The sequence below is a fragment of the Mya arenaria genome, chromosome 8 (genome assembly GCF_026914265.1).
Source record: "Mya arenaria isolate MELC-2E11 chromosome 8, ASM2691426v1".
NCBI lineage: Eukaryota > Metazoa > Mollusca > Bivalvia > Myida > Myidae > Mya > Mya arenaria.
The window spans coordinates 64,982,768-65,003,430 of NC_069129.1; positions in this window are offsets into that span (position 1 = coordinate 64,982,768).

Here is a 20,663-nt window from a genome sequence, read left to right on the forward strand (position 1 = left end):
ACAGAAACGGGTTGCTCTATCCTTCCAAAAAACACAAAGATCTTTTTTCTGCCAACAGTAATTTACATTGTCTATGAAGATATAAATACATGCACCTTATTTGGCTTAGCATTTTACTCTGTTATACCAGAAATAACAGCAGAAATCTGATTCTCACCCATGGCAATTTACTTTGACCTACTTGATATTATCACATATGTGTTCATCCAATGTATACATGAGTTTACTTAATTCTAGATATAACCCAATATCTGACAGCAACAATGTTGCTCTGGCCATTCAGGTATTACATTTATCCTATGTCTCCCAACAACATTTAATTCCAATCCTTCCTAGTTGGTATTTTGGTTTCACCAAGTCCATTCTTCTCTTTAGCTGTACTATTATTTTCTTCAAAATTTAGTGACAAGGCCAAGGCTGAAAAGTTAGTTGTCTTGTTTAATGGTGCCTGCATGAAGAATATAACTACATGCCGTTTGATGACAGCCCTGAATATAAATGTTTCTTCCCCATTTTCTTGAGACATTTTGGATTTCAAATATTTTTCTTCATAGATCTTAAGGTTTTACCACAAAAATCTTTGGTCATTTAGTCATTTGCGTGTATAGTTACATTGAAATATTATGAATTAAGAAGGATTTGTTAAACTCACAGACATGTACATGTAATAATTATATTAAAGTATGATTCAACTGTTCTATGTATATGTGAACCGCAGAAAATAGAAATGGCCTTATTGTAAAATTTAAAATCACATTAATAAATGTGTTCTAATTCATTAACATTAAAGAACTTAAAACTTAAGTTTCATGGATCTAAATAAAATGTCAAACAATGGGTACCACTGTTCTAGTTTTAGTCACAGGAATCTATGATGTCGAATTTATTGATGACGTCAAATCTGTAAGACCTATTTTTCTTTGCAACGGTTCATGTAAATTTGTGCTTACATTCAAGCAGTTAATGACTTTATTCAGGAAAAAATGCATACAAGTTGTCACTATTTTCATTTGAGTAGGGACACCCTTTTATTGCTAGCAGCCAATATCCATTAAAGTGGCTGGAAAAAATTATGTTGTATCCATAGATTGTTTTTAGCTTGTCTGTGTTTTAGAGGTAATCAATTGAGTTATTATCATAAGCCTTGGTGTCAACATCATCCTCATTGTTCTGAACCTTTTACCTTGGTGAACATTCACAAAATATGCAAGATATTTGAATGAAACTTGGACACATGTTGCAAGATTAAATATGTACATGTACAGCAACTGCCAAAACTTGTCCTTTAATAATAATAATAGTAATGTCCCTTGATACATGCAGGACAATGTCATGCATAAACTCAGCCATGACTTTATAACCAATTATTATATTAACATGAAACTTTGTGCACATATTATTTAATGCAAAATGCACTTGTGTAGCATGGCCCATTTCTCTGGATTTAATAATCGTTGAGTTATGCCCCTTGAGACCGGGTAGTTTGAAAAAGTGATGCAGAACTTGAACTTGGCCATAACTTAAAGTCCATTCAAAATAAACACGTCAAAAGTTAAAAACCTGATGCTAGTGATAAAATGCACATGTTTAGGAAGGCCCATAACCCTGGGTTAATTATTGTCAAGTAATGCCCCTTGACAGTTTTAAAATGTCAGCAAAAACTTTACTTTAAGCAACTTTATAACCATTTAAAGTAGGGATGCAAACGAATATTCGAATATTCGATCAAACGTTTGGTATTCGAATGCCAAAATCGGTATTCGAATATTCGAAAAACAATCTCAATAAGGAGAATAAAAACAACTTTTGCCTACACACATTAATGTAGTTGTTTATAAAGTTTGTATGTATTGATTTTACAACAACTGGTCCCTAATGCTAGAGGTGTGAATGTGATGACAATACACTAAACACGCGTCATAAGTCATTTAGGGACATATCGTCAGGTACTATAAAAAGTCCCCATACTGTTACAATAACTGGATAGGAATCGGCTTCAACACCAGTGTGTTGTCTTTGCTGCAAGTTTAGCTATGTAACATTCAAATCACCATGATATGAATGCTATGCGCTACAAAAATGTTGTTACATATATGTGCTTTAAACTGTTTTTCATGTTTCGATACAATGCTCGTGCTTTAAATTGTAAATGTATAGTATAACTTTTTCGGGTAAATTTACTCTATAGATGAGTCAAATCCACATATGTTTTCGTTTTATTATTTTACTAGTTCCTGGGTTGGTTTGGGGTTTTCATAGTTTTATTTAGTCAATTTAGACGTCAATCTCAGAACGAGGCTGCACGTCCTACGGAAAGACTCCATTTGCGCAAAACGCTATTTGACTAGGAATCCATCTAATTTCACATTGTTTACAAATAAAAAGGCCGGGGAATTGAAATTATTCGATTTTGTTGTTTGTCTCTTTTAAATGTATTGCTTTTGTCTTTCTGAAAATGGAAAATTTCAAAGGCTCGTTTGGGGAAAAACAGGGTCCGCCACCGTACTGGCTACGTCAAAGGAGGGGAAAATTGCCCTGGCTATTATCTATAGCGAATAATAAAAGTAGTTAACTACATCTTCTAAAATATGTATTTCGGTAATCGAATATTCGATTGAAAGAATTCACAAATATTTGAATATCAATTTTTCCATTCGTTTGCATCCCTAATTTAAAGAATTCATGTGAAAGGTTGTTTTCATATTGCCAGTGAAAATGTGCACACACATAGTAGGGCAACTCTTACATCAATAAACTTGAGTCAAGTTATGCCCCGTAACGACTTAAACAGACAAGCATTGTTGTTCACTCCACAGTGGTCTTGTTAGCTCTTTTTAGTTTTTTTGCTGGCAGCAATAATCAAAATATGTTTTTTAACCAATTGTAATCTTAGTAAGATATTGAATGTTTTTGCTGGCAGCCACTGTTTACACATTAATTTTGTAATTGGTTTTTCTATATTATTAAAACCGTAATTTGTATTTAGCTCTTAATCCTGAAGCCATAATATACGTATTAAGTTTATTAAACAGCTATTTTGTTACCTTAGTTTCTATTGGCTCTTGTTACAGCAGCCATGATCTATGTATTAAGTTTATTAAACAGCTATGTTGTTCCCTTAGATTTTATTGGCTCTTTTTGTAGCAGCCATGATCTATGTATTAATTTATTGAATGGCTATGTTGTTACTTTTGTTTGTATTGGCTCTTTTTGCAGCAGCCATGCTGTATGTATTAAGTTTATTGAATGGTTACTTGGTTACCTTTGTTTGTATTGGCTCTTTTTGCAGCAGCCATGCTCTATGTATTAAGTTTATTGAATGGCTATGTTGTTACCTTATTTTGTATTTGGCTCTTTTTGCAGCAGCCATGCTCTATGTATTAAGTTTATTGAATGGCTATGTGGTTACCTTTGTTTGTATTGGCTCTTTTTGCAGCAGCCATGCTCTATGTATTAAGTTTATTGAATGGCTATGTTGTTACCTTATTTTGTATTTGGCTCTTTTTGCAGCAGCCATGATCTATGTATGAAGTTTATTGATTTGCTATGTTGTTACATCAGTTTGTATTGGCTCTTTTTGCTGCAGTCATGATCCATGTTAATTGAATGGCTATGTTGTTACCTTATTTTGTATTTGGCCCTTTCTTGCTATAGCCATGATTTATGTATTAAGTTTATTGAAAGGCTTTGTTTTTTCATAGTTTATATTTGGCTCTTTTTGCAGCAGCCATGATATGTATTACACATTTATTGAACAAAAATGTTGTTACCTTGGTTTGCATTTGGCTCTTTTTGTTCTAGGCATGATCTCTGTATTAAGTTTATTGAATGGCTATTTTGTTAACTTAGTTTGTATTTGGTTCGTTTGCAGTAGCTATGATTTTTGCTTTTAGTTTGTATTTAAAAGTTATATTGTAAACTTAGTTTGTATTAGGCTCTTTTTCTTGTAGCCATGATTTATGTATAAGTGTATTGAATCTGTGTATTATGTTTATTGAAAGGCTATGTTATTACCTTAGTTTGTATTTAAATCTTTTTGCAGCAGCCATGATCTATGATTAGCTTTTTTGTTAGGTTTTGTTGTAACCTAATTTTGTATTTGGCTTTTATAGATGTAGCTATGATTTATATATTAAGTTATTATTGAACAGTTATGATGTTACCTCAGTTTTTATTTGGTTCTTTTTGCAGCAGCCATGATCTATGTATTTAGTTAATTGAAAGGCTATTTTGTGACTTAAGTTTGTATTTGGCTTTTTTACAGCTGCCATGATCTATGTATTAAGTTTATTGAAAGGCTTTGTTTTTTTTTCATAGTTTATATTTGGCTCTTTTTGCAGCAGCCATGATATGTATTACACATTTATTGAACAAAAATGTTGTTACCTTGGTTTGCATTTGGCTCTTTTTGTTCTAGGCATGATCTCTGTATTAAGTTTATTGAATGGCTATTTTGTTAACTTAGTTTGTATTTGGTTCTTTTGCAGTAGCTATGATTTTTGCTTTTAGTTTGTATTTAAAAGTTATATTGAAAACTTAGTTTGTATTAGGCTCTTTTTCTTGTAGCCATGATTTATGTATAAGTGTATTGAATCTGTGTATTATGTTTATTGAAAGGCTATGTTATTACCTTAGTTTGTATTTAAATCTTTTTGCAGCAGCCATGATCTATGATTAGCATTTTTGGTAGGTTTTGTTGTAACCTAATTTTGTATTTGGTTTTTATAGATGTAGCTATGATTTGTATATTAAGTTATTATTGAACAGTTATGATGTTACCTCAGTTTTTATTTGGTTCTTTTTGCAGCAGCCATGATCTATGTATTTAGTTAATTGAAAGGCTATTTTGTGACTTAAGTTTGTATTTGGCCTTTTTACAGCTGCCATGATCTATGTATTAAGTTTATTGATAGGCTTTGTTTTTACCTTAGTTTGTATTGGATCTTTTTGCAGCAGCCATGATATGTGTTAAGTTTATTAAACAGCTATGTTGTTCCCTTAGTTTCTATTGGCTCTTTTTGCAGCAGACATGGCCTATGTATTAAGGTCATTGAAAGATTTTGTTTTTACCTTAGTTTGTATTTGGCTCTTTTTATCTGTAGCCATGATTTATGTAAAAAGTTTAATGAATGGCTATGTAGTTATCTTAGTTTGCATTTGGCTTTTATTATTGAAGCCATTTTCAATGTATTACGTTTATTGAACAGGTATGTTGTTACATTAGTTTGTATTTGGCTCTTTTTGTAGCATCAATGACCTATATAGATAGTTTATTGAACAGCTATGTTAAATCTTAGTTTGTATTTGGCTCTCTTTGCTGTAGCCATGATCTCTGTTTTACGTTTTTTTGAACAAAAATGTTTTTAACTTATTTTGTTTTTTGGCCCTATTCGCTGTAGCCATGATCTGTGTATTTAGTTTTTATTGAACAGAAATGTTGTTACCTTACTTTGTATTTGGCTCATTTTTCGGCAGAGATGACCTACGTAATAAATTAATTAAAATGCTGTGTTGTTTAAAACTTTAATTTGTATTGTGCTCTTTATGCTTAAGCAATAATATGTTTAAGCTTTTTGAACACTTATCTTAATTGTTACTTAGTTTAGAATTGGCTCTTTTTGCAGCCCTGATCTATGTATTAAGTTTGTTGGATGGTTATGTTGTTACCTTAGTTTGTATTTGGCTCTTTGCGGAAGCCATGATCTATGTATAAAGTTTATTGAACGGCTATGTGGATACCTTTGTTTGTATTGACTCTTTTTGCTGTAGCCATGATTTATGTATGAAGTTTATTGAATGGCTATGATGTTACCTTAGTTTAGTTTGTATTTGGCTCTGTTTGCTGTAGTCATGATCTATGTTAAAAGTTAATTGAAAGGCTATGTTGTTATCTTAGTTTGTATTGGCTCTTTTTGCAGCAGCCATGATCTATGTATGAAGTTTATTGAATAGCTTCGTTACCTTAGTTTGTATTGGCTCTTTTTGCTGTAGTCATGATCCATGTTTAAAGTTAATTGAATGGATATGTTGTTACCTTATTTTGTATTTGGCTCTTTTTGCTATAGCCATGTTTTATGTATTAAGTTTATTGAAAGGCTTTGTTTTTTCATAGTTTATATTTGGCTCTTTTTGCAGCAGCCATGATATATGTATTACACATTTATTGAACAAAAATGTTGTTACCTTGGTTTGCATTTGACCCTTTTTGTTCTAGGCATGATCTCTGTATTAAGTTTATTGAAAGGCTTGTGTAACTTTAAGTTTTATTTGGCTCTTTTTGTTATTGCCATGATCTCTGTATTAAGTTTATTGAATGGCTATTTTGTTAACTTAGTTTGTATTTGGTTCTTTTGCAGTAGCTATGATTTTTGCTTTTAGTTTGTATTTAAAAGTTATATTGTAAACTTTTGCTGTAGCCATGATCTGTGTATTTAGTTCTTATTGAACAGGAATGTTGCTACCTTAGTTTGTATTTGGCTCATTTTTCGGCAGAGATGACCTACGTAATAAGCTAATTGAAAGGCTGTGTTGTTTAAAACTTTAATTTGTATCGGCCTATTTATGCTTAAGCAATAATATGTTTAAGTTTTTTGAACACTTATCTTAATTGTTACTTAGTTTATTTGGCTCTTTTTGCAGCAGCCCTGATCTATGTATTTAGTTTATGAACAGCTATATTGATACTTAGTTTGTTTTGGTTCTTTTTGCAGCAGCCATGATATATGTATTAAGTTTATTGAACAGCTATGTTGTTACCTTTGTTATTGTAAGTGTTTTTTTTTTGCTTTAGCCATGATCGATGTATTAATTCTTTTGAACGGCTTTTTTGTTACCTTAGTTTTATATTTGGCCCTTTTTCCAGCAGCCATGATCTCTGTATAAAGTTTATTGAACGGCTATGTTGTTACCTTAGTTTGTATTTGGCTTTTTGCTGTAGCCATGATAAATGTATTACATATTTATTTAACAAAAATGTTGGAACTTTTTTATTTTTGCCATGATCTATGTATTTAGTTTAATGAATGGCTATGTTGTTACCTTAGTTTGTATTTGCTCCTTTTTCGGTAGCCATGATTTTTGCATTAAGTTCTTATTGAAAAGTTATGTTGTAAACTAAGTTTGTGTTTGTTTGTTTCTGACGGCAGCCATGATCAATGTTTTATTTTTAATGAACGGCTATTTTGTTACCTAAGTTTGTTTTTGGCTCTTTTTGCTTCAGCCATGATATATGTGTGAAGTTATTATTTGACAGCTGTGGTGTTACCGAAATTATAGATGGAATTTGTTTTTTTTTCCAACAACCATGAATGATGTATTGTTTTCGTTGAACAGCTACTTTGTTATTTATGTTTGTATTTGGCTCTTTTTGTGTCAGCCATGATCAATGTATTTAAATATTTTCCAGTGTTCTAATTATATTGCAGTTGTTATTTTTATTTGTATTTGACTCTTTTGTATGATCTATGTATTGAACTGCAATGTTGTTACCATAGTTTGTATTTGACTATTTTTTATGCAGCCATGATCAATGAATTAAGTTATTATTTAACCGCTAGGTTGTTACCTTAGTTTTATGTGGCTCTTTTTGCAGCACCCTAAGATTTTTATGTGGCTCTTTTGCGACAGTCATGCTATGTTGTTGACTAAGTTTGTATTTAGCTCTTTTTGTGGCAGCCATGATCTATATATTAGCTTATAATTAAACGGCTATGTTGTTATATTGCCCACGGACAAAGCGTAACTCTGTCTTTTAATATATAAAAACAGGCCCCACATATCTACCAAAGACACACAACTCTGTCCTCTAATATATATAAACAGGACCCAACCTCTACCAAAACATATGCTAATCTTTAATATATGAACTCAGGCACGAACGTCTACTAAAATCACTCTGCCCTTTGATGGATAAGCACAGGCCCCAACCTCTACCCAAAATTTATTACTCTGTCCTTAAATATATAAACACAGGCACGGATGTCTACCTACACAGCGTAAGACCTTATTATATAAACACATGGTACCAAACCTGTCCTTTCATATGTAAACACTGGCCCACATGTCTATCAGCTTCAAGTATGTCTTTCCTTTCATCAGTAAACACAGGTGCCAATATGTACCAACAATATGTTACTTTGTCATTAAATATAAACACTGAGGACCCAATCTCTTCCAAAACACATATCCCTGTCCTTTAATATGTTAAGACAGGCATCAATGTCTATCAACAACACATAACTCTGTCCTTTAATATATAAACTTAGGCCCCCATGTCTACCAAAACAAATTACTGTCTTCTCTTAATATATAAAACAGACCACAACCTCTACCAAAACACGTAACACTAATCTTTATTATATAAATACAAAAAAAAATGTATAACTCTGTTCTATTATATATAAACACAGGCACAAATGTCCACGGACAAAGGGTCACTCTATTTTATAATATATAAACACAGGCCCCAATATCCACCAAAACAACACAACCCTGTCCTTTCATATATAAATCAGGCTCCATCCTCTACCAAAAACACCACAAATTGTTCTTTAATATATAAACACAGGCCCCAACCTTTACCAAAAACCCAAAACACTGTTGCAAATAAATAAAAACAGGCTCAAATCTCCTCCGACAACCTTAACTTTGTCCTTTAATATATAAATACAAGCCCCAGTTTCTACCACAAACACAACTCTGTGTTTTATTATATAAACACTTATCCAAACATCTACTAAAAACTCACAATTTTGTCCTTTAATTTGTAAAAGCAGGTCCCAAACATCTACCAAAAACAAATAACCCTTTCCTTTGATATATAGACACAGGCTCCCATATCTTTAAAAAACAAATAACTCTGTCCTTTAATATACTAACACAGGTCCCGAAAGCTACACAATACACATAACTCTGTCCTTTAATATACAAACACAGGTCCCGAAAGCTACACAATACACATAACTCTGTCCTTTAATATACTAACACAGGTCCCGAAAGCTACACAATACACATAACTCTGTCCTTTAATATACTAACACAGGTCCCGAAAGCTACACAATACACATAACTCTGTCCTTTAATATACAAACACAGGTCCCGAAAGCTACACAATACACATAACTCTGTCCTTTATTAAATAAAAGCATGCCTGAACCTCTGCCAAAAACATTTAACTCTGTTCTTTAATATATAAAAACACTGGCACCAATGTCTATCGATGCGTATCTATATTCTTTATTATTTAAAGACAGACACTCTTTTCCATGAACAAAGCATCAATATGTCTTTAATATGTAAACACATGCCCTCATGTCTACCAATAACACATTATTATTTCCTTTAATATCAGAAAACGGGTCGCATCATCTAAAAAAAACAACATGAATTTAGTCCTTTAATAAATAAACACAGGCACCAATGTCTACAAACAGCGTGTATCTATATCCTTAAATATATAAACACATAGTCCATGTCTACCAAAAATACTTAACTATGGCTTTTTATATATAAACACAAGCACCAGTGTCTACCAAAAACTTCCCTTTAATATATAAATAACAATTCCTTACTCTATGTTTTTAATATAATAACACAGGCCCCCACGTCTACCAAAACAAATGACTCTGTTCTTTAATATATCAACACAGGCATCAATCACCACTGAAAAAGCACATCTCTGTTCGTTCTGTATCCCTTAATATATAAATACAGGCACCATTGTCCACCGACAACGCGTGAATATGTCCTTAAATATACATTAACTCTTCACTCTGTCCTTTAATATAAAACAAATAGGCCCCTATGTCTACTTTTAACACATACCTATGTCCTTAAATATATATAGAGAGAGAGCAACAGGCCCTTAACTCTGCCAAAGACATATAACTTTGTCCTTTTAAGGTATAAAAACAGGCCCGAACCTCTATCAAAAACGTACAACTATTTTCTTTAATAAATAAACAGGCACCAATGTCTACTGACAAAGCATAACTACCTTAATATATAAACATGGCCTCCAACGACGCGTCACTCAGTACTTTTATATATGAACACAGGCCCCCATGTCTTCCAATAACACATAGCTTTGTCCTTCAATATATTAAAACAGTTCCCAACTTCTACCAAAAAGACATAACCATGTCCTTTTATATATAAACACACTCCCCCATGGCTACCTAAAACACATAACGCTGTCCTTTAATGTATAAAAATCAGACCCCAATCTCTACCGGAAACACGTAACACGAATCTTTAATATATAAATACAGGTACCTATATCGACCGGCAAGCGTAACTCTATCCCTTAATATATCAATGCAAACACCAATGTCTACCGATAACACATTACTCTGTCCTATAATATACAAACACAGACCCCCATGTCTACCAACAACACATAACTAAGTCTTTTAAAATATGAAAGCAGGCCCCAACATCCGTCAAAAAAGACTGGTAACTGTTTTCCTTAATATTATAAACAGGCTACAATTTCTACCAATAAACACACAACTATGTCCTTTAATATATAAACACAGGTCATAGCCTCTGCCCAAAACCCAAATCTCTGTTCTTTTTATATTTAAATACAGGCACCAACATCTACTAAAACACAACCTCTGTTCTTTAATATATAAACACAGGCCCCCATGTCTACCAAAAACAAATAACTCTGTCCTTAAATATATAAAAACAGGCTCCCAACATCTCATGACAGTAATCTTTAATATTCTAATACAGGCAACAATATCTACCGACAACGCGTAACTCTTTCCTTTGATGTATGAACAAAGCCAAACATGCCTACAAAAACACATAACTGTGTCCTCTAATATATAAAACAATCCCAAACCTCTACCACAAACACATAACTGATTCAGTCTCACGTAAGGGTGACAAATGCTGTCCTTGCAATAAGCGGTTCTTCATGGATCAGATTTTAATGGCAATTTTGACAAAAAATAGTACTAATACAAGGTCTTGTATATGATTATTATTTTTCATGTACTTCAATATGTTATTCACAATATTTCTGTCTAAAATTTTGGACTAACTTTTGCAAGGTAGCCAAAAAGCTGGTGTCCTTTGCAAGAATATCAATTTTGTATGTCATATATAATCAATATCGTGCATCCCATGTATTGAAAAAAATGTATCTAATGCAATGCTCTGGATGTGTTTATTTTTATGTTGAAAATAAATTTTATCCAATCCAGTAAAAGTTTTAAAATATTTTGTGTTTTACCTATGTCCTTCAATTATGTGTCAGTTACGAGTCATTGCCGAATTATGTTAATAGAATATCATGTAAAAGTATAAATACACATTGCAAAATACGTTCTTAAAGAGCCAATATTGATTGTTTGAAAGCAAATTTATTTTTGGACTGAAATATTTTATCTATTTTGCAAGCAGAAGACATTCCTATCGACCATCGACCGTAATTTTTTAATAATAAGTTACGAGGCCATGGTATAAATGTTTGTTACATCCACATGGTGTTATATTCTGTAAAAGGATTACACATGTACATTACCATAGTACTTTCCTAATTTGGAATGGCTCTATGTAGTTATTAATATTATTAATATCAAAGGTAATAATCAAGTAAGAATTGTTTTTGAAGTAATTTACGAGGCATAAGTTACGAGTCACATGTGTTTCGTTTATACCATAAAATTAATTTCTTTTCGCTAGTTGATTATTTTTCGGTCTAATGACGCAATATAGTGACGTCATATAAAGAAAACACAGTCATCCGCCATTTTTGTTATAGTTTACAGGCCGCCCAAATTTTGAACAGAAGGTATGTTTTTGTTTTATATCATAAAATTTTATTGTTAAATAATATTCAAATAATTTTGTGTACAAAATGCTGTGATTGTATGTTTATTTAAAGTATGAAGTCGATGTCAGCTGCATTTTACTGTTTCATGTTTACATGTTGTATTGAAATGTTGTCCCGTAACTTAAGTCATTGTCCCGTAAATCACCCATTTTCATTGATCTTTTAATAAAGTAATATTTCATGTTTCTACATCGGTACATGTGTTAAACCCACTGATCACACTAATAAAGTCAATGGTTTGTATAAAACACAGGATATTATTAAGTTTTATAAGTTTTTTACCCTTAGAAAATTTCATTGCACATTAGGGTACTATATTTTCTCAATGACAATGTGTATTCAATGTTAATGTACTAAGAGTAAATCAGGTATGTTTTCTTAAAAAAGATTAATTAAACATTGTCTAATGTAACAGTATATGTGTGCAATTAAAAAGAAAATGATTATTTTAACTACATGTCTGATATGGTCCATAAAGGGACGCTGTCCCGTAAATCACCCCCATTTGTCCCGTAACTTATTCATCTTTTTATTCCGAATTTTAGATTGATACGCACATTTTCGTTCTTTCAAACGATAGTTTAATAATCAGCTACATTATGTATACATATATAAGTTATATTTAAAATATTATATTGCAAAATATTATCATAATTAATTAAGATATTTACATATTTGAAATTGCAAACATATTTTGCTAATAAAATAATCATACACTATTTTCAGCATGACAAAGTCAAAATCACAGTGAATGAAGGAGTACAGGGCAAGGAAGAAAGCTATGTTGGGAGATGAATGGCTAAGAAGAGAAAACCAGAGAGTTAAAAGTTATTTTGTGCCAGTGTCAGAACTCCCATTAAGGAAACGAGAACACAAACGCGAGCTTAACAGAAAACATGCTCGGACACACAGGAGGAAGCGAAAGATAGACACAAACTACATTGAAGGCCAAAATGACAGAGAAGAAGCCATGCTGGAACAAGAACCAAGTACCTCACAAGAAAATGAAATCAGTAGCACAACTGATATTAGAACACCACTGGCAATTAAGATGCCATTTTCTTCTTATCAGAAAAGTTCAAGAGAGTCGCGCGGCCGCAAAAGAGTATCAAGGGCCCTTGCAAAACAATATAGGACAAATGAGACACTGAGAGACCAAAATGAAAACTTACAGAGAAAGCTGAATAGTGCAAGAAAGAAACTTTATAGGCTTAAACAGAAGCAATTGGCAACCCAACAGCCATCTACACCTAAAAGTAAATCAGAAAGTTTATTGCGCGAAGCAGGCATTGACCCGAGTGACCCGTCAGCATCTAAAGTCAGGCAAAAGGTGCTGTTTGCCGAATGTATTGGAAATGAAATAAAGGCAGCAACTCAATCGAACAGAAAACATGTTGTCATGCGCATTGCATCAGGCAAAATTATAAAGAAATATAGAATGAAATATTCGCTTGCATCGTTGACGGGCCTTAATCGGAGAAAAATGAATGGGCTACAGAAAACCGCTTCAATTTGCAAACGAGCACGAAACAAAGTCCTTAATCAACGAGTAGAGAATGATATACAAATATTTTTAGAAAGAGATGATAACTCGCGACAACTACCTGGCAAAGCAGATGCTGTAAAAGTTGGTAAAAGTAAGGTACAAAAGCGCGTTCTCAATGACTATATGTACAACCTTCACACAAAGTTTTTGACTGAGTCAAGCTACAAGGTGTCACATGCTACGTTTTGTAGGAAGAAACCGGCGAACATAACGCATGTTAATTTCTCCGCTCGGAGCGTATGTTTATGTCAAAAGCATCAAAACTTTGCGTTGAAACTGCGATGTCTAAAAAATAACAAGGTCACAAGTATCACAAGCCCTGACAAGTTCATGGAAACGTTCGATAGTGAAGACAAGCTGAAAGCAATGTTGCAAAATATTAATTGCACGACTATTAAGTACCAGGAATGGAAACGAAAGAAAATGAGTGACGGCAAGGAGCGTATGAGAGTTGTTGACATCGAGTTACCGAAAGGGGAGTTCATCAATGTAATGATAAGCACTTACAATGAGTTTGCAAAACACATTAGTAGAGTCATTGATCAATATAAGGGATTGAAACAAATGAAAGAAAAGCTTCCTGTAAACCACGTATTAGTACAGATGGACTTTTCGGAGAACTATACTTGTCAAAGTTTAGAAGAAATTCAGAGCGCGTATTGGAACGCAACAGCCATCACCCTACACCCTACGGTAATTTACAAAAAGGCCACGGACGGAAAACTTACACACGACAGCATTGTTTTTGTCTCTGAAGTTCTTCAACACAATGCTGCTATGGTCCAAGTAATAATCCAGAAGGTGATAAAGTACATCCAGGAATCAGATAAAAGTATTAAAGGAATTCACTTCTGGACTGACTCGCCCACGAGTCAATACCGTAATAAGACAGTATTTGACATTGTAAGTCGTCTGGAAACAGAGTTTGGAATCAAAGGGTCATGGCACTATTTCGAATCAGGTCATGGGAAGGGCCCCTGTGACGTCGTTGGTGGCACGACCAAGAGGAATGCAGATAATGCAATAAAGCAGGGCAAAGTAATCATTCAAGACGCGGAGGATTTTTACAAATGGGCAATACAGACAGAAGGTCAAATCAAATACAAAAAGATATTACCAGAAGAGTTTGACCAAAGTAAGGAGGCTGTGGATACGCGAAATATAGAGCTGAAACCAGTAAAGGGAACAATGAAGTTGCACAGTGTTATTGGTGTATCACCAATGAATATCCTATCGAGGGAGACCGTTTGTGCATGTGATGAATGGTTTCAGTGAAAATTCACCATGTGAATGGGAGAGACATTCATTATTAAAGCCTATAAAGAATGCAAATGCAAATGATGGTGAGTCACAGAAAACTGGTGAAATTGTATCTGATACAACAAATAAAAGCACTATCCAGAAGGAAAACCCAGAGATTGATAGCAATGTAGAAGATTATGTTGTTATCGCTTATGACATGAAATGCTACATCGCAAAAGTCACAGATATTGACAAAGAAGATGGTGAACTAGAGGTAGCATGTATGGAGTCGTGTGGTAAGACTGTAGGTCGATACAAATGGCCCAGAAACGAGGACAAGATATGGATTAATCGCCAAAGTATTTTGAAAAAGATCGCAGAGCCTGTAGCCACTGGAAAGTCTTGCAGAATTTTCAGCGTTGATGCAGAAACACTAACATTTATCAATACACAATTTTGACAAACGTTTGTCAGTTACGGGACATACAATGGCTATGCACTTATAGCGTATGCTGAATAGTTTATGACCTAACAATGGACAAAAATGTTCTAGTTAAAACTGAAATTAGCATGTGAAATTGACAAGTTCATGAAAAATCTTGTGTTGTTAATGTTTAATAGTTAATTGTTCAAAACCTGTTTGTAATTGCTTACAACGGAAAATGTTATATCATGTTATGTATCTAGTCATATGTTAACCAGGTATATATATAGTATGTATGTTAAACATGATACATCCTAGCCTCTAGTTTAATGTTTATGTATATATATAAATGTTTAAATTCATTATATGATGTTCAAATGAGATATCTTATTAAGATAATTTACGATACATTTTCTTGTAATTTACGGGACAATTTTTTTAAATCAAATAGAAATTGATTGTTTATTGACAACATAATCCATGTTTAACATGTTAAAATAAAATGATTTGATGTATCAAAAAAAGCTACTGATATGATTTAAACATGTTTGTTTGATTTACTATTGTTATGTTACAGTTAGATTTTCAAATTAAAATTAGAAAAATAGAATAAACGAGTTCGTTTTTTTTGCCAATTTCATCAAAATACACAATAAATAAACATAAAGTATATTGATTCATTTCAGAATATATATCTAGTTTCAGAATTTGACACAAAATGACACTCATTTAATAAGTAACAGTGGTTTACTTTGTACTTGTTTTTTGAAGGTGTGACTCGAAAATTACTGCAATAAACTCGACAGTGGCTACCTTAAAATGGCTATATATTTAGTTTCAGAACACTTGTACTCATAAAATTTTGCCAAATGATCGGATATATACTTATTATCAATGCAAGCAATACAGATAATGTAAATATTGTTGTTGAAATTTTGACATTTTGCTGTATGCTATTGTCACCTTTAAGCGAGACTGAACCAACTATGTCCTTTAATATATAAACACAGGCCCCCATGTCTACCAATAAAACATAACTAAGTCCTTTTATTATATAGAAACAGGCCTCAACCTATTCCAAAACATAATATGTCCTTTAAAATGTAAACACAGGCATCTACCAAAAACACAGACCTCTGTCCTTATATATATAAAATCAGGCCCCAACCTGACCAAAAACAAAAAACCACTAATCTTTTATATATAAATACAGACACCATTGTCCACCGGAAACATGTCACTCTATCTTTAAATATATAAAAACAGGCCCCCATTTCTACCAACAACACATCACTAAGTCTTTTAATATGTAAACAAAGGCCCGAACATATACCAAAACACATAGATCTGTCCTTAAATCTATAAAACAAGGACCCAACTTCTACTAAAACACATAACTATGTCCTTTAATATATATATACAGATATGCCCCGATGTTTACCAAAATTACATCTCTCTGTCCTTTAATATATAAAACAGGCCCAAACCTCTACCAAAACACATAACACTAACAAAGCGTAGCTCTATCCCTTATGTTTTAATCTTAACACCAATGTCCACGACGACACATAGCATTGTCCTTTGATTTATAAAAACAGGCCCCAATCTCTGCCAAAAACACATGAATAAGTCGTTAATATATACAAACAGACTGGACCCTCTACTTAAAACATATAACTCTGCTCATTAATAAATAAACACCGGCACCAATGTCTACTGACAAAGTGTTATTTGCTAACCTCGATTGTCCACTCATTCTCTTCATATAACTAGAGCCTGAATCTAACTGTCCACCCCATCTCTACATAGAACTGCATCCTGACACTAATTGTCCACTCTATTTCTTCATAGAACTGCAGCCTTATACTAGTTGTCCACTCCATATCTTCACAGAACTAAAGTTTGACATTGTTTGTCCATTTCATCTCTTCATAGAGCTGCAGTATGGCACTTGTTTTCAACTTACGTCATCTCTACTGACACCTCAGTTTCCCACTCCATTTCCACATAGAACTGCAGCCTGACACTAGCTGTCCACTCCATCTCTACATAGAACTGCAGTAAGACACCTCAGTTGTCCACTCCATCTCAACATAAAACTGTAGTCTGACACCTCAGTTTTCCACTCCATTCCTACATAGTTCTGCAGCCTGACACTAGTTGTCCACTCCATCTCTACATAGAACTGCAGCCTGAAACCTCAGTTGTCCACTCCAACTCTACATAGAACTGCAGCCTGACACTTCAGTTGCACACTCCATCTCTAAATAGAACTGCAGCCTGACACCTCAGTTGTCCACTCAATGTCTACATAGAACTGAAGCATGCAACCTCACCTCAGTTGTCCACTCCATCTCTAAATAGAACTGCAATATGACACCTCAGTTATCCACTCCATCTCAACATATAACTGCAATATGACGCCTCAGTTGTCCACTCCATCTCCACATAGAACTGCAGTAAGACACCTCAGTTGTCCACTCCATCTCTACATAGAACTGTAGTCTGGCACCTCAGTTGTCCACTCCAACTCTTCATAAAACTGTAGCCTGAACCCTCAGTTGTAAACTCCATCTCTACAGTAAATTCAGTCTGGCACCTCCGTTGTAATCTCCATCTCTAAATAGAACTGCTGCCAGACACCTCGGTTGTCCATTCCATATCTACATAGAATTGCAGTCTGACAACTCAGTTGACCACTCCATCTCTACATAGAACTGCAGTCTGACAACTCAATTGTCCACTCCATCTCTACATAAAACTGCAGTCTGGCACCTCAGTTGTCCACTTCATTTCTTCATAGAACTGCAGCCTGACACTTATTTCCACTTAATCTCTTCATAGAACTGCGTTCTGACAGCTCAGTTGTCCACTCCATCTCTTCATAGAACTGCAGTCTGACAACTCAGTTGCCCACTCCATCTCTAAATAGAAATACAGTATGACACCTCAGTTGTCCACTCCATCACTACATAGAACTGCAGTCTGACACCTCAGTTGTCCTATACATCTATAAATAGAACTGCAGTCTGACACCTCAATGGTCCACTACCTCTCTACATAGACATGCAGTCTGGCACCTCAGTTGTCCACTCCATCTTTACATAGATCTGAAGTATGACACCTCAGCTGTTCACTCCATCTCTACATAGAACTGCTGTATGACACCTCAGTCATCCACTCCATCTCTACATAGATATGCAGTATAACACCTCAGTTGTCCACTCCATCACTTCATAGAACTGCATCCTGACACCTCAGTTGTCCATTCCATCACTTCATAGAACTGCAGTCTGACAACTCAGTTGCCCACTCCATATCTTCATAGAACTGCAGCCTAACACCTCGGTTGTCCACTCAATCTCTAAATATAACTACAGTATGACACCTTAGTTGTCCACTCCATCACTACATAGAACTGCAGTCTAACAACTCAGTTGTCCACCACATCTCTACATAGAATTGCAGCCTGACATCTCAGTTTTCCTATCCATCTCTACATAGAACTGCAGTCTGACACCTCAATTGCCCACTCCATCTCTACATAGAACTGCAGTCTGGCACCTCAATTGTCCACTTCATTTCTTCATAGAACTGCAGCCTGACATTAATTGTCCACCCCATCTCTACATAGAACTGCAGCCTGACACCTCCGTTGTCCACTCCATCTCTACATAGAACTGCAGTCTGACACCTCAGTTGTCCATTCCATCTCTACATAAAACTGCTGTCTGACACCTCAGTTGTCCACATCAACTCTACATAGAACTGCAGCCTGACACCTCATATGTCCACTCCATCTCTACTTAGAACTACAGCCTGACATCTCAGTTGTCCACTCCATCTCTACATAGAACTGCAATCTGACACCTCAGTCCACTCCATGTCTACATAGAACTGCAGTATGATACCTCAGTTGTCCACTCCATCTCTACAAAGAACTGCAGTATGACACCTCAGTTTTCCAATCCATCTGTACATGGAATTGCAGTCTAGCACCTCAGTTGTCCACTCCATCTCTAAATAGAACTGTATGATGAAACCTCAGTTGTTCACTCCATCTCTACATAGAACTGCAGCCTGACACCTTAGTTGTCCACTTCATCTCTTCATAGAACTGCAGCCTGACTCTAGTTATCCACTCCATATCTTCACACAACTGCAGCTTGACACTAGTTGTTTATTTCATCTCTTCATACAACTGCAGTCTGACATATTTCCCACTCCCTCTCATCATAGAACTGCAGCTTGACACTATAAGTCCACTCCATCTCTTGATAGAACTGCAGCCTTACACATCAGTTGTCTACTCCATCACTACAAAATATGCAGCATGACACGAGTTGTCTACTCCATCTCTACACAGAATTGCAGCCTGACCCCAGTTGTCGACTCCATCTCGACGCAGAAACGCAGCATACTCTATTGTCCATTCCATCCCTTCATAGAACTGCAGTCTGCCACTAATTATTTATTCCATATCTACATAGAAATAAAGCCTCTACGCAGTTGGCCTCTCATGTCTTACAAAGAACTGCAGCCTGGTACTATTTTCTACCCCATCTCTACATAAAACTGTAATCTGACACATAAGTTGCCCACTTAATTTACATATAAATACAGTCTGACTCGAGTTGTCAACTCTTTCTCTACATAGAACTGCAGCCTGACACTATAGTTGTCCACTCCAACTCTATAGAAATGCAGCCTGACTCTAGATGTCCACACTATCTCTACTTAGAACTGCAACGTGATACTAGTTGTCCACTCATTTTTTTCATAGATTTGCAACCTGACACAAATATGTTCCACTCCATCTAGACAAAGAACTGCATCCTGAAAAAGTTCGTCATCTCTATGTATAGCTGCAGCCTGGCACAAGTCTTCCACTCCATCTCTACATATAACTGCAGCTTGACACTATAGTTGTCCACTATTTCGCAACGTAGATTTCCAACCACAACGCACTTGTCCACTCCATCTCTACATAGAACTGCAATCCCTACGCAGTTGTCATTTTAATCTCTACATTTAACAACAGTCTGACACTAGTTGTCCACTTCATCTCTACATAGATCTGCAGCCTTTCATTATAGATGTTCACTGCATCTCTACATTGAACTGACAACCTGACACTACAGATGCCCACTTCACACGTAGAACTGCAGCCTTACACCTTTTGTCCACTGTATCTCTCCCTAGAACTGCTGCCTGACCCTATTTGTCCACTTCATCTCTACTCAGAATTGCAACATCTACGCAGTTGTCGTTACAATCTTTACAAAGAACAGCAGCCTCATTCTTTCAATTCCATCTTTTCCTAAATCTGCAACCTCTACGCGGATTACCACGCCATCTCTACATAGAACAGCAGACTGACACTAGTGTCCTCTTAATTACAACTTGGAACTGTAGACTGACACTAGTTGTCCACTTTTTCTCAACATAGAACTGCTGTCTGACTCTAGTTGCCCACTCCTTCATAACAAAGATCTGCAGCCAAACACTAGTTGTCCACTTCATCTTACTATTTAACTGCAGGCTGGCACTGTGGTTGTCCGCTCTAGTTCTAAAATAATTGCATCCGGACTAGTTGTCCTTTCCAT